The sequence below is a fragment of the Bactrocera oleae genome, chromosome X, assembly GCF_042242935.1.
Source record: "Bactrocera oleae isolate idBacOlea1 chromosome X, idBacOlea1, whole genome shotgun sequence".
NCBI lineage: Eukaryota > Metazoa > Arthropoda > Insecta > Diptera > Tephritidae > Bactrocera > Bactrocera oleae.
Genome location: NC_091541.1, coordinates 47,501 through 62,500, shown reverse-complemented (window position 1 = coordinate 62,500; position 15,000 = coordinate 47,501). Strand labels below are relative to the sequence as shown.

Sequence of the window (15,000 nt, the reverse complement as noted above, 5' to 3'; positions counted from 1 at the left end):
AGTAATAAATTTTCATATAAGTAGTAAATATATAAAGTCTATGAAGTAATAAATTTTCATATAAGTATTAATTGTATAAAGTCTATGAAGTAATAAATTTTCATATAAGTATTAATTGTATAAAGTCTATGAAGTAATAAATTTTCATATAAGTATTAATTGTATAAAGTCTATGAAGTAATAAATTTTCATATAAGTATTAATTGTATAAAGTCTATGAAGTAATAAATTTTCATATAAGTACTAAATGTATAAAATCTATGAAGTAATAAATTTTCATATAAGTAGTAAATATATAAAGTCTATGAAGTAATAAATTTTCATATAAGTATTAAATGTATAAAGTCTATGAAGTAAAATATAAAGTCTATGAAGTAATAAATTTTTATATAAGTATAAAAAATATAAAGTCTATGAAGTAATGAATTTTCATATAAGTATTAATTGTATAAAGTCTATGAAGTAATAAATTTTCATATAAGTATTAAATGTATAAAGTCTATGAAGTAATAAATTTTCATATAAGTATTAATTGTATAAAGTCTATGAAGTAATAAATTTTCATATAAGTATTAATTGTATAAAGTCTATGAAGTAATAAATTTTCATATAAGTATTAATTGTATAAAGTCTATGAAGTAATAAATTTTCATATAAGTACTAAATGTATAAAGTCTATGAAGTAATAAATTTTCATATAAGTAGTAAATATATAAAGTCTATGAAGTAATAAATTTTCATATAAGTATTAATTGTATAAAGTCTATGAAGTAATAAATTTTCATATAAGTATTAATTGTATAAAGTCTATGAAGTAATAAATTTTCATATAAGTATTAATTGTATAAAGTCTATGAAGTAATAAATTTTCATATAAGTACTAAATGTATAAAGTCTATGAAGTAATAAATTTTCATATAAGTAGTAAATATATAAAGTCTATGAAGTAATAAATTTTCATATAAGTATTAATTGCATAAAGTCTATGAAGTAATAAATTTTCATATAAGTACTAAATGTATAAAGTCTATGAAGTAATAAATTTTCATATAAGTAGTAAATATATAAAGTCTATGAAGTAATAAATTTTCATATAAGTATTAATTGTATAAAGTCTATGAAGTAATAAATTTTCATATAAGTATTAATTGTATAAAGTCTATGAAGTAATAAATTTTCATATAAGTATTAAATGTATAAAGTCTATGAAGTAAAATATAAAGTCTATGAAGTAATAAATTTTCATATAAGTACTAAATGTATAAAGTCTATGAAGTAATAAATTTTCATATAAGTAGTAAATATATAAAGTCTATGAAGTAATAAATTTTCATATAAGTATTAAATGTATAAAGTCTATGAAGTAAAATATAAAGTCTATGAAGTAATAAATTTTTATATAAGTATAAAAAATATAAAGTCTATGAAGTAATGAATTTTCATATAAGTATTAAATGTATAAAGTCTATGAAGTAATAAATTTTCATATAAGTATTAATTGTATAAAGTCTATGAAGTAATAAATTTTCATATAAGTATTAATTGTATAAAGTCTATGAAGTAATAAATTTTCATATAAGTATTAATTGTATAAAGTCTATGAAGTAATAAATTTTCATATAAGTATTAATTGTATAAAGTCTATGAAGTAATAAATTTTCATATAAGTATTAATTGTATAAAGTCTATGAAGTAATAAATTTTCATATAAGTATTAATTGTATAAAGTCTATGAAGTAATAAATTTTCATATAAGTATTAATTGTATAAAGTCTATGAAGTAATAAATTTTCATATAAGTATTAATTGTATAAAGTCTATGAAGTAATAAATTTTCATATAAGTATTAATTGTATAAAGTCTATGAAGTAATAAATTTTCATATAAGTATTAATTGTATAAAGTCTATGAAGTAATAAATTTTCATATAAGTATTAATTGTATAAAGTCTATGAAGTAATAAATTTTCATATAAGTATTAATTGTATAAAGTCTATGAAATAATAAATTTTCATATAAGTATTAATTGTATAAAGTCTATGAAGTAATAAATTTTCATATAAGTATTAATTGTATAAAGTCTATGAAGTAATAAATTTTCATATAAGTATTAATTGTATAAAGTCTATGAAGTAATAAATTTTCATATAAGTATTAATTGTATAAAGTCTATGAAGTAATAAATTTTCATATAAGTAGTAAATATATAAAATCTATGAAGTAATAAATTTTCATATAATTATTAATTGTATAAAGTCTATGAAGTAATAAATTTTCATATAAGTATTAATTGTATAAAGTCTATGAAGTAATAAATTTTCATATAAGTATTAATTGTATAAAGTCTATGAAGTAATAAATTTTCATATAAGTAGTAAATATATAAAGTCTATGAAGTAATAAATTTTCATATGAGTATTAAATGTATAAAGTCTATGAAGTAAAATATAAAGTCTATGAAGTAATAAATTTTTATATAAGTATAAAAAATATAAAGTCTATGAAGTAATGAATTTTCATATAAGTATTAAATGTATAAAGTCTATGAAGTAATAAATTTTCATATAAGTATTAATTGTATAAAGTCTATGAAGTAATAAATTTTCATATAAGTATTAATTGTATAAAGTCTATGAAGTAATAAATTTTCATATAAGTATTAATTGTATAAAGTCTATGAAGTAATAAATTTTCATATAAGTATTAATTGTATAAAGTCTATGAAGTAATAAATTTTCATATAAGTAGTAAATATATAAAGTCTATGAAGTAATAAATTTTCATATGAGTATTAAATGTATAAAGTCTATGAAGTAAAATATAAAGTCTATGAAGTAATAAATTTTTATATAAGTATAAAAAATATAAAGTCTATGAAGTAATGAATTTTCATATAAGTATTAAATGTATAAAGTCTATGAAGTAATAAATTTTCATATAAGTATTAAATGTATAAAGTCTATGAAGTAATAAATTTTCATATAAGTATTAAATATGAAGTCATACAAGTTAAAAATTTAAAAAAAAAATCGATTGTAAAAATACTTTTGATGTTATTAGTTGTATTATGACCATGACGATATTTGAAAATGATATAAATTACCCACGTATATATGAGTTTTTAAATTTTAAATAGGTTAAAAGAATTTTTCCATATATTTTCGGGTTGGTAACGTCAACATGGGAGAGAACATTTATAACAAATTTGCACAAATCTGCTCAAATTGACATATACTGAAATAGTACTTATATGAAAATTTATTACTTCATAGACTTTATACATTTAGTACTTATATGAAAATTTTTTACTGCTAGGAAATGTATTATACTTTTATATATTTGAATTCATTATGTTAGTTTATTAGTAAGAAATTGTTTTTAAATACTTATAAGTATGAATATTACTATACTTATATGATTTATGTATTTAGTACTTGTATGAAAATTTTCATACTTGTATGACTTTATTTACTTAGTATTTATATGGAAATATTTTTTACTTTATATGTATTTTTAAGTAAATATGAAAATGAAAGTTGATTTTGTGTGCCTTTTTATTCCTGGTTTTTATACAGTTAGTTTAAATAGAAATAGATTTTGTTTTATACAAAACTCTATATTCTGTACTAACATATTGTATATAATGAGCGTTTTTTATTCCTGGTTTTTATACAGTTAGTTTAAATAGAAATAGATTTTGTTTTATACAAAACTCTATATTCTGTACTAACATATTGTATATAATAGCGTTTTTTATTCCTGGTTTTTATACAGTTAGTTTAAATAGAAATAGATTTTGTTTTATACAAAATTCTATATTCTGTACTAACATATTGTATATAATGAGCGTTTTTTATTCCTGGTTTTTATACAGTTAGTTTAAATAGAAATAGATTTTGTTTTATACAAAACTCTATATTCTGTACTAACATATTGTATATAATGAGCGTTTTTTATTCCTGGTTTTTATACAGTTAGTTTAAATAGAAATAGATTTTGTTTTATACAAAACTCTATATTCTGTACTAACATATTGTATATAATGAGCGTTTTTTATTCCTGGTTTCCTACAGTTAGTTTAAATAGAAATAGATTTTGTTTTATACAAAAACATAAAAAATCTATTATTCTATACTAACATATTGTAGAAATAAATATTAAACAATATTTTAGTTTTATTTGTGAGCTATTCTAATATTTACTCATAAAATATATGTGTAAAAGGATGGTTTTTAAATAAAATAAAATATTAAAGTGTTGCACCCGAAAATACTTTTTATCATATATTTATTATTGAAATAAATATAATAGAATTTGAAATTATTAATTTCAAATCAAGAAAAAAATGTATATACTCTTAAAAAAAGGTATATATATTACTATATGCATTGAAATAAAGTAAAATGTATAGAATGATATTATTTGAAAATTTTGCCAATATAAGAAGAAATATCGTTCTTACATAATAATTAAATAATAATATGTATAGAGAACGAAAATTCTTTTCACGATACCAAAACAAAAATTAAAAAAATCCATTACAAAATCACACAATAGAAATGAAATATAATGAAAAAAAATATAATAAAGAAAGAAACATAGGAAAATTGTTGTGTATATTGTAAATGTTTTTATGTTTTGTGTATTTGTGTATAATTTTCAAATAAGAAAATATCATTTTAAACTTTTATATAATATAAAAAATATTATATAAAAAAGAAATATATATTATTCTGGTTGATCCTGCCAGTAGTTATATGCTTGTCTCAAAGATTAAGCCATGCATGTCTAAGTACAAACAAATTAAAAGTGAAACCGCAAAAGGCTCATTATATCAGTTATGGTTCCATAGATCGTTAACAGTTACTTGGATAACTGTGGTAATTCTAGAGCTAATACATGCAAAATAAACACGGACCTTTTGGAACGTGTGCTTTTATTAGGCTAAAACCAAGCGATTATTCGATCGTTATATTGGTTGAACTCTAGATAACTTGCAGATCGTATGGTCTCGTACCGACGACAGATCTTTCAAATGTCTGCCCTATCAACTTTTGATGGTAGTATCTAGGACTACCATGGTTGCAACGGGTAACGGGGAATCAGGGTTCGATTCCGGAGAGGGAGCCTGAGAAACGGCTACCACATCTAAGGAAGGCAGCAGGCGCGTAAATTACCCACTCCCAGTTCGGGGAGGTAGTGACGAAAAATAACAATACAGGACTCATATCCGAGGCCCTGTAATTGGAATGAGTACACTTTAAATCCTTTAACAAGGACCTATTGGAGGGCAAGTCTGGTGCCAGCAGCCGCGGTAATTCCAGCTCCAATAGCGTATATTAAAGTTGTTGCGGTTAAAACGTTCGTAGTTGAATTTGTGCTTCATACGGGTAGTACAACTATAATTGTGGTATGTACATTACCTTATGTATGTAAGCGTATTACCGGTGGAGTTCTTATATATAATTAATACAATGTATTTTTTATATATTCCTCCTATTTAAACCTGCTTCAGTGCTCTTCATCGAGTGTTGTTGTGGGCCGGTACAATTACTTTGAACAAATTAGAGTGCTTAAAGCAGGCTCCAAATGCCTGAATATTTTGTGCATGGAATAATGAAATAAGACCTCTGTTCTACTTTCATTGGTTTTTAGATCAAGAGGTAATGATTAATAGAAGCAGTTTGGGGGCATTAGTATTACGACGCGAGAGGTGAAATTCTTGGACCGTCGTAAGACTAACTTAAGCGAAAGCATTTGCCAAAGATGTTTTCATTAATCAAGAACGAAAGTTAGAGGTTCGAAGGCGATCAGATACCGCCCTAGTTCTAACCATAAACGATGCCAGCTAGCAATTGGGTGTAGCTACTACTATGGCTCTCTCAGTCGCTTCCCGGGAAACCAAAGCTTTTGGGCTCCGGGGGAAGTATGGTTGCAAAGCTGAAACTTAAAGGAATTGACGGAAGGGCACCACCAGGAGTGGAGCCTGCGGCTTAATTTGACTCAACACGGGAAAACTTACCAGGTCCGAACATAAGCGTGTAAGACAGATTGATAGCTCTTTCTCGAATCTATGGGTGGTGGTGCATGGCCGTTCTTAGTTCGTGGAGTGATTTGTCTGGTTAATTCCGATAACGAACGAGACTCAAATATATTAAATAGATGCTTTCAGGATTATGGTGTTGAAGCTTATATAGCCTTCATTCATGCGTTCATCTTGAATGTACAAGTGTTTGAATGTGTTTATATAAGTGGAGTCGTACCTGTTGGTTTGTCCCATTATAAGGACACTAGCTTCTTAAATGGACAAATTGCGTCTAGCAGTAACGAGATTGAGCAATAACAGGTCTGTGATGCCCTTAGATGTCCTGGGCTGCACGCGCGCTACAATGAAAGTATCAACGTGTATTTCCTAGACCGAGAGGTCCGGGTAAACCGCTGAACCACTTTCATGCTTGGGATTGTGAACTGAAACTGTTCACATGAACTTGGAATTCCCAGTAAGTGTGAGTCATTAACTCGCATTGATTACGTCCCTGCCCTTTGTACACACCGCCCGTCGCTACTACCGATTGAATTATTTAGTGAGGTCTCCGGACGTGATCACTGTGACGCCTTGTGTTTCACGGTTGTTTCGCAAAAGTTGACCGAACTTGATTATTTAGAGGAAGTAAAAGTCGTAACAAGGTTTCCGTAGGTGAACCTGCGGAAGGATCATTATTGTGTTCCTATCCGAAAAGAAAAAAAAATAATTATATAAAAACAAAATAAAAAAAAAGAATAAAAAAGAAAAAAAAGTTTTCTTTTTGTTCTTTTCATTCAAAATGTTTTGAATTATACAATGTTTTGAATGTTTTTCTGTTTTTTTTTTTTTTTTAACTCCTTGTAATGCATTATGACAATATATATTATATTGTGAACTTCGCATACATTGTATTTGAACGCAATAAAAAAACCTTTAAACATATAGCTGTACTTATTATTTATATAGAAAATAATATTTAATTGTGATATTTATATAAAATATTATAAATGATAAGTTAACTTGTTCACATTAACGTGTGTAATACCTTTTTTTTATGGTATTTTCTATTTGTGATTAAAAACATGTTGAAAAATTTAAAAAAAGAAAACGCACAAATAGAGAAGAAAATAATATATAAAAGGTATTACTGTTTTTGTTGACCTAAGACATGCGCAGCTGCAAATGTTTGGGTTTAAAATTACAATTTATTGAAAGATGTTTTAAACTTATGTATTAAAAATTTATTATTGATTAATTATTAATACTTTCAATAAATTAAAATTCTTTGACTTTGAATTAAAAAAATACAAAAAAATTATCACTCTAAGCGGTGGATCACTCGGCTCATGGGTCGATGAAGAACGCAGCAAACTGTGCGTCATCGTGTGAACTGCAGGACACATGAACATCGACATTTTGAACGCATATTGCGGTCCATGCTGTTATGTACTTTAATTAATTTTAAAGTGCTGCTTGGACTACATATGGTTGAGGGTTGTAAGACTATGCTAAATTAGTTGCTTATTCTTTTAGTCAATTAATAGAATTTAAGCATATGGCATATTATTGGATTGTATTTTTCAATCCATAATATTAATAGCATAAAAAGAAATATAGAAAAAAAAAAAAAAAAAAAATTTATGATAAATGAGAATCTTAGTATTCCCATAAAAGAAAAAATTTTCAACATTATTTAAATTATATTAAATAATACATAAGAGGAATGTCTAGCATAAAATAAATTTTTATTCTAGAATTAATTCACTCTATTGTATTGAGAAAAATTTATAATAAAAAAAAATATATGATATGTGGAGGAATAATGTTGTTAATTTTATTAATTATTATATTATGAATTTTAAAAAGGGATGAAAAGATTGAATAATATTGAGTAATCAAGATATAAAAATATATTTCTTTAAAATAGCAAATAGCAAAAAAATTAAATAAAAATAAACAAATCAATCTAAAATATATTTTATACAACCTCAACTCATATGGGACTACCCCCTGAATTTAAGCATATTAATGAGGGGAGGAAAAGAAACTAACAAGGATTTTCTTAGTAGCGGCGAGCGAAAAGAAAATAGTTCAGCACTAAGTCACTTTGTCTATATGGCAAATGTGAGATGCAGTGTATGGAATATCTTAATATCTAGTATGAGAAATTAACGATTTAAGTCCTTCTTAAATGAGGCCATTTACCCATAGAGGGTGCCAGGCCCGTATAACGTTAATGATTACTAGAAAGATATTTCCAAAGAGTCGTGTTGCTTGATAGTGCAGCACTAAGTGGGTGGTAAACTCCATCTAAAAGTAAATATAACCATGAGACCGATAGTAAACAAGTACCGTGAGGGAAAGTTGAAAAGAACTCTGAATAGAGAGTTAAATAGTACGTGAAACTGCTTAGAGGTTAAGCCCGATGAACCTGAATATCCATTATGAAAAATTCATCATTATAACTGTAGTATTTAATTTTAAATATTATAGTAATAGTGTGCATTTTTTTCATATAAGGACATTGTAATCTATTAACATAATAAAATATTTATCAAAAGATCATTGGTTTTTAAGTTTATTCAAATTAATTTGCTTTTAGCTTATTAACATAGAATAATTACTGATGATTTGATAAAGTGTTGATAGATTTTATTATATATAATGCTAAAATTCTTTTGAATTTTACAATAATATTATTATCATTGATTTTAATATTAATTGTATGCATTTATATGATTAACAATGCGAAAGATTCAGGATACCTTCGGGACCCGTCTTGAAACACGGACCAAGGAGTCTAACATATGTGCAAGTCATTGGGTTATATTAAACCTAATGGCGAAATTAACTTAACTGTATTAATAATGGGATTAATTTTTAATGTATTACATTATTAATTCAATCCCGGGGCGTTCCATATAGTTATGTATAATGATAATTTATTATTATTTATACCTCTAACTGGAGCGTACCTTGAGCATATATGCTGTGACCCGAAAGATGGTGAACTATACTTGATCAGGTTGAAGTCAGGGGAAACCCTGATGGAAGACCGAAACAGTTCTGACGTGCAAATCGATTGTCAGAATTGATTATAGGGGCGAAAGACCAATCGAACCATCTAGTAGCTGGTTCCCTCCGAAGTTTCCCTCAGGATAGCTGGTGCATTTAAAAATTATGTAAAATAATCTTATCTGGTAAAGCGAATGATTAGAGGCCTTAGGGTCGAAACGACCTTAACCTATTCTCAAACTTTAAATGGGTAAGAACCTCACCTTTCTTGATATGAAGGTTGAGGTTATGATATAATGTGCCCAGTGGGCCACTTTTGGTAAGCAGAACTGGCGCTGTGGGATGAACCAAACGTAATGTTACGGTGCCTAAATTAACAACTCATGCAGATACCATGAAAGGCGTTGGTTGCTTAAAACAGCAGGACGGTGGACATGGAAGTCGTAATCCGCTAAGGAGTGTGTAACAACTCACCTGCCGAAGCAACTAGCCCTTAAAATGGATGGCGCTTAAGTTGTATACCTATACATTACCGCTAAAGTACATGATTTATAATACAATTTCGGTTGGATTATAAATTTTGAAACTTTAGTGAGTAGGAGGGTACAATGGTGTGCTTAGAAGTGTTTGGCGTAAGCCTGCATGGAGCCGCTATTGGTACAGATCTTGGTGGTAGTAGCAAATAATCGAATGAGACCTTGGAGGACTGAAGTGGAGAAGGGTTTCGTGTGAACAGTGGTTGATCACGAGTTAGTCGGTCCTAAGTTCAAGGCGAAAGCCGAAAATTTTCAAGTTTTAATGAAATGAAATGAATGAATTTTTATTCCATAGTAATTAAACACTTGAATAATTTTGAACGAAAGGGAATACGGTTCCAATTCCGTAACCTGTTGAGTATCCGTTTGTTATTAAAAATGGGCCTTGTGCTCATCCTGGCAACAGGAACGACCATAAAGAAGCCGTCGAGAGGTATCGGAAGAGTTTTCTTTTCTGTTTTATAGTCGTACTACCATGGAAGTCTTTCGAAGAGAGATATGGTAGATGGACTAGAAGAGCATGACATTTACTGTTGTGTCGATATTTTCTCCTCGGACCTTGAAAATTTATGGTGGGGTTACGCAAACTTCTCAACAGGCCGTACCAATATCCGCAGCTGGTCTCCAAGGTGAAGAGTCTCTAGTCGATAGAATAATGTAGGTAAGGGAAGTCGGCAAATTAGATCCGTAACTTCGGGATAAGGATTGGCTCTGAAGATTGAGATAGTCGGGCTTGATTGGGAAGCAATACCATGGTTTATGTACTCGTTCTGGGTAAATAGAGAATTTCGATTCTTGTTCCCCGGATAGTAGTTACGTAGCCAATTGTGGAACTTTCTTGCTAAAATTTCTAAAGGATTTATTATTGTATAGATACTTTTTAAATTATAACGATTATCAATTAACAATCAATTCAGAACTGGCACGGACTTGGGGAATCCGACTGTCTAATTAAAACAAAGCATTGTGATGGCCCTAACGGGTGTTGACACAATGTGATTTCTGCCCAGTGCTCTGAATGTCAAAGTGAAGAAATTCAAGTAAGCGCGGGTAAACGGCGGGAGTAACTATGACTCTCTTAAGGTAGCCAAATGCCTCGTCATCTAATTAGTGACGCGCATGAATGGATTAACGAGATTCCCTCTGTCCCTATCTACTACTCACGTTAAACACACCGGACGTTGTCCCTATCTACTTTCCCCTGCGGGTTTGGGGAAAGAATATGCCCGCGGCAAGGCATGCCTGTCGTAAAAGGCGACTAAAAGCCAATATGCACTATGACTGTTATTATATTCTTTGCCCAGTAATATCAGCATAGTATGTGGAGTGATAGTGCTATAATACTCAGCTTGAACTGATATTAGAAACACTTTAAATGAAAAAGCAAATAAAAAGACATTTGAAGTTCAAGCGACAAATGTCACCAGTCATTTGAGTAATGGGGAGCTCAACTGGCAGTAGTTTAGGCTACGCAGTCTGACCGGAGACTTTCCGGTACCACGGGGAGCAGAAAGCCCTTGGACTTCTGTTCAATCTGCTCATTGGGTTCGGCCCTTTGGGGAGTATCGTGGTGGCTGTGGTTTAAACCTAAATGCTGGAAGAACTGAATTTTCAGTTCGAAAAAAGAAGTTACACAAGTAACTGGGTGCCGTACCCGAAAACGGAAGAGGTTTTAGGTCGGCCTCGAATCATACCAAGATGGTAGTGTGGACCCAGACACACTGCCACTGGTATCCAAATAAATACTTGCATAAGCTCGTTTTGTTTGGGGCGCTGATCAACGCATTGTATTGATCCGTTGTGTTTTGAACACCGTGAGGTAAGGCCGTCGCCGGCAGGTACTCACGTAAATCTACAACGAAAGTTGTCCCTATCTACTCATTCGTTGTTTGGATTCCGACGCGAATAGACGTGCGTGCGCATCGTTGTGATTAGTAATTTTCGGTGATTTTTCGGTATTTTCTTTTGAGCGATATTTGTTTACGCGTTAGCATAAGCACCGTTGCTTGTCGAGTGTGTGAAATTGTTGCTACAATTTCTTGCGGAATTTCGCTTTGTGCGAGTATTCGCGTTTTGTTGTTAGTGCTCGGGTACGTGACCGCGAGTGTGTTTTTTTCGTGCAAGGGCACAATTGGCGCGTTTTTTGGGCATTTTTCGGTGGAATAGCGGTAAGTACATATTTTTTAATATTGTGTACAGTACCTTAGGTGCTACCGCAACGTGGTCGTTCACGTTGTTGTTGGTGGGGGACTTTTTGCATAGCCCCAGTTTAGTGCCGTATTGTTGGTATTCTTTGCCGGCAGAGTCGCCTATTTGGAGTGTTGTGTTGGGCATCTGGTGTTCAGTTGGCCAGTTTCAGCAGGTTCTGAGCAGGATTGCTCAAAAGGTACCAGCGTCTGTCCAGTGCTGAAGTGAGTGTACCGTGTGCAGACAAACGGTCGTAGCAGTGTGCGTTTAACCCACGGATCGGTTCGGTCCAGCGCCACATCGGTCGACTCGCGGCCGTTACGGGGACATTGATCCGTCCGGCGGTCAATTTGAGTGACCTCTGTCCAGGCCTTTTGGCTGGAGTTGTGGGCTGTACCCTAGCGAGAACGCATTAATCGTCCGCTTGGGTCGTCGCTGCTATAGAGCGGGTCTGCGCTAGAGATACTTTCTCCAGCGCGTTCAGTTGCACGTACTTGGCGAGCGGCTGTTTTCGGCATCTGTTGAACTAGTGCCATCTGCGTCAGTGGTAAGTTCGGCGGATCAGCCTACCAAAGGGCGTCCGAAGGCAAGAATGCCTCCACCACGGAGGAGGAGGGTTAAATCCCTCGCTGGGAGTGATGAGTCCGGTCCATCGGTGGTAACGGTGGACACATCGGGAGACGAGGCGGTGAGGCCATCGGTGAGGTCCCCGCCACGGCGGAAGGCGCGTTTGGGGTCGCCGGCAGAAACGGGGGGTGATGAGGGCGGGAGCGGTAGTGGTAGCGGTTGCGATAACGGTGACACCGCTGAAAAAGCGGCTGTTCACCCCGCAAAGTCGGGCGAGGGCGAAGTGGGTGTTGCGAGCGTTGATACGTGTGCGAAGAAAACGGGCGCTAGCAAAACAAGCGCGAGCAAGGGCGGCGCGAGCAACCGTGGTGGTCTTAAGGGGGGTGTTGTTGTCGGGGGTGGTGCGGTTAGCCATGTCGCGGCTATTAAGAAAATTTCGGCGGAGCTCAGCGAAGTAGTTTTTGGGGCCGAAAATTTCGCTATAGGGACCGCGAAGGGGCTGATGGAGCTTGCCTCGAAATACGAGGCACTTCTGATGACGGTAGTAACCGAGAATGCCCATCTTCGTGGTCAAGTTGACGCCCTTAGAGGAGGCTGTGGAGGACACTCCTCGCCACCGAGCAGGTCAATGCCGGCTCCATCGGCACCGATGCCTCCGCCCCCAGCACCTGTACTGGAGGCGATTGCACCGGTGGCGCAGAGGCCTGTTGAGACCTGGTCCGTTGTGGTTAGGAGTAAGGGGCCTGCAGCTTCCTCTGAGGAAGTGATTAAAAAAGTAGTTAAGGAGGTGGGTCCTTCCCTGGGGGTAAGGATCCACGAGGTTAGGCCAATTAAGGGTGGTGGGGCGGTTATCCGCACTCCCTCTGTTTTAGAGAGGGAGAAAGTTGCGATGAACGCGAAATTCGGGGAGGTGGGGTTGGACGTGACTGTCAACCGGAAGTTGGGTCCTCGGGTTGTAGTCCAGGGGGTTCACACGGAGATCTCCCATGATGAGTTCATGGAAGAGTTACTCCGGCTGAACCTTCAGGATTTCAGCCCGGCGTCCCAGAGGTCAGATGTGAGGATGGTCAGTCGTCCCTAGAAGGTGGCCCCTGATGGTAGCACCAATGTCGTCCTTGAGGGTACGGACAAAATGATGTCCGCCCTCTTGGAGGCTGGTAGGTGCTACATAAAGTGGTTCTCCTTCCGGGTGCGACCGGATAGCCCCGTTGCTGGCTGCTTCCGGTGTATGAGTTTCGACCATAGGGTGGCTGTGTGTAGGGCCAAATCAGATGTCTGCCGGAGGTGCGGTCAGGAAGGCCACAGAGCTGCCAGTTGCGTCAATGCACTCCATTGCCGCAACTGCGCATTCAAGGGTAGACCAGCTGGGCATCTTATGATGTCCGCTGTCTGCCCGATATACTGTGGCATTGTTGAGCGCGCCCTCGCCAGACACTGATGGGGGGGATTATACAGTTAAACTGCCAGGGGGCGTATGCCGTAATGTGTGAATTGGGGGGGTGTATGGCTGAGGGGAGGTGCGGCATTGCCTTACTCCAGGAGCCCTACGCCACCAATGGTGTGGTTCGGGGTCTTCCTGGTAGTTTCAAGGTCTTCACGGACCTTGGGGCTAATGCTGCAATTGTTGTGAGTGATCCCAACTACGATTGTGTAGTTGTGGATTCCTCACAACTGGGTGTATGTGTCGCGATAGAGGGGGAGTTCGGTAGGCTGATTGTAGCTAGTTTGTACTGCAAATTTAGCGAGCCCCTAGAGCCCTACCTGGGCTACATGGATAAGCTACTACTACTTGCGAGTAGTAGCCCATTTATCCTAGGGCTGGATGCGAATGCCTCGTCTTCGATGTGGTTTAGTAAGGTATCCCGGCATTCGTCTGGATATCAAAGCCACAGTCGAGGCGAGGCATTAAGTGAATGGGTGGTGGCTAAAAACCTCCACATTGTGAATGAGCCGAGTGAATGGTACACGTTTGATGGGCCTGGGGGCGTGAGTGACATTGACGTGACGCTTATGAATCAGGCAGCAGATAGGGCGTTCGTAGCTAGATGGGAGGTTAAGGGAGGGTGGGGATTGAGTGATCATAATTTGATCCAAATTATGGTTACTCCCAAATCCCCTCCCTCGCTGTATGAGAGTCCATTGCGGCGATGGCGTACCTCTGGTATCGACTGGAACCAATATGGACGATCTGTCAGGGAAGCGGTATTGGGTATACCGCTTAGAGCGTTTGAGGATTTGGGGGTTGATGAGCAGGTTGCTCGTCTTTATGAGGAAGTGTGGGGGGTTAATGATAGGGTACTTAGAAAGTGTGAAAGTTTTATCGTTAGGAAAATTAAGTGGTGGACGCGTGAGTTAACCTTGAAGAGGAGGACTGTCAGGCGATTGAGGCGAAAGTTTCAACGCGCTCGACGGTCCGATTCTGACAGGCTGTCCCAGCTTAGGCATGAATTTAGTTGTGCGATTAGGGAATACAAGGATATGTTGATTAAAATTAAAGAGCAGGAGTGGAGGAATTTTGTAGGGGAGAATAGGGACGACCCGTGGGGTCAGGTCTATAGGATCTGCCGGGGTCGTAAGAGGGAGGATATCACCTCTCTTCGCGTTGGTGACACTATGTTATCAACGTGGAGAGAGTGTGCGGGGGCTTTGTTAGGAGCGTTCTTTCCTAGG

The 15,000-nt window shown here is 34.6% G+C and overlaps 2 non-coding genes and 1 pseudogene across 2 annotated transcripts; all 3 read left to right on the top strand.

The window, feature by feature from the left end:
• The first annotated feature begins 4,730 nt into the window (after window positions 1–4,730).
• LOC138858232 (small subunit ribosomal RNA) lies at window positions 4,731–6,720 on the top strand. Its single transcript, XR_011397427.1, has one exon. It is a non-coding gene; the product is annotated as a small subunit ribosomal RNA (ribosomal RNA).
• Window positions 6,721–7,344: 624 nt separating this feature from the next.
• Window positions 7,345–7,523, top strand: LOC138858245 (5.8S ribosomal RNA). Its single transcript, XR_011397435.1, has one exon. It is a non-coding gene; the product is annotated as a 5.8S ribosomal RNA (ribosomal RNA).
• Window positions 7,524–8,008: 485 nt separating this feature from the next.
• On the top strand, window positions 8,009–10,825 carry LOC138858244 (large subunit ribosomal RNA; annotated as a pseudogene).
• Window positions 10,826–15,000: the final 4,175 nt, after the last annotated feature.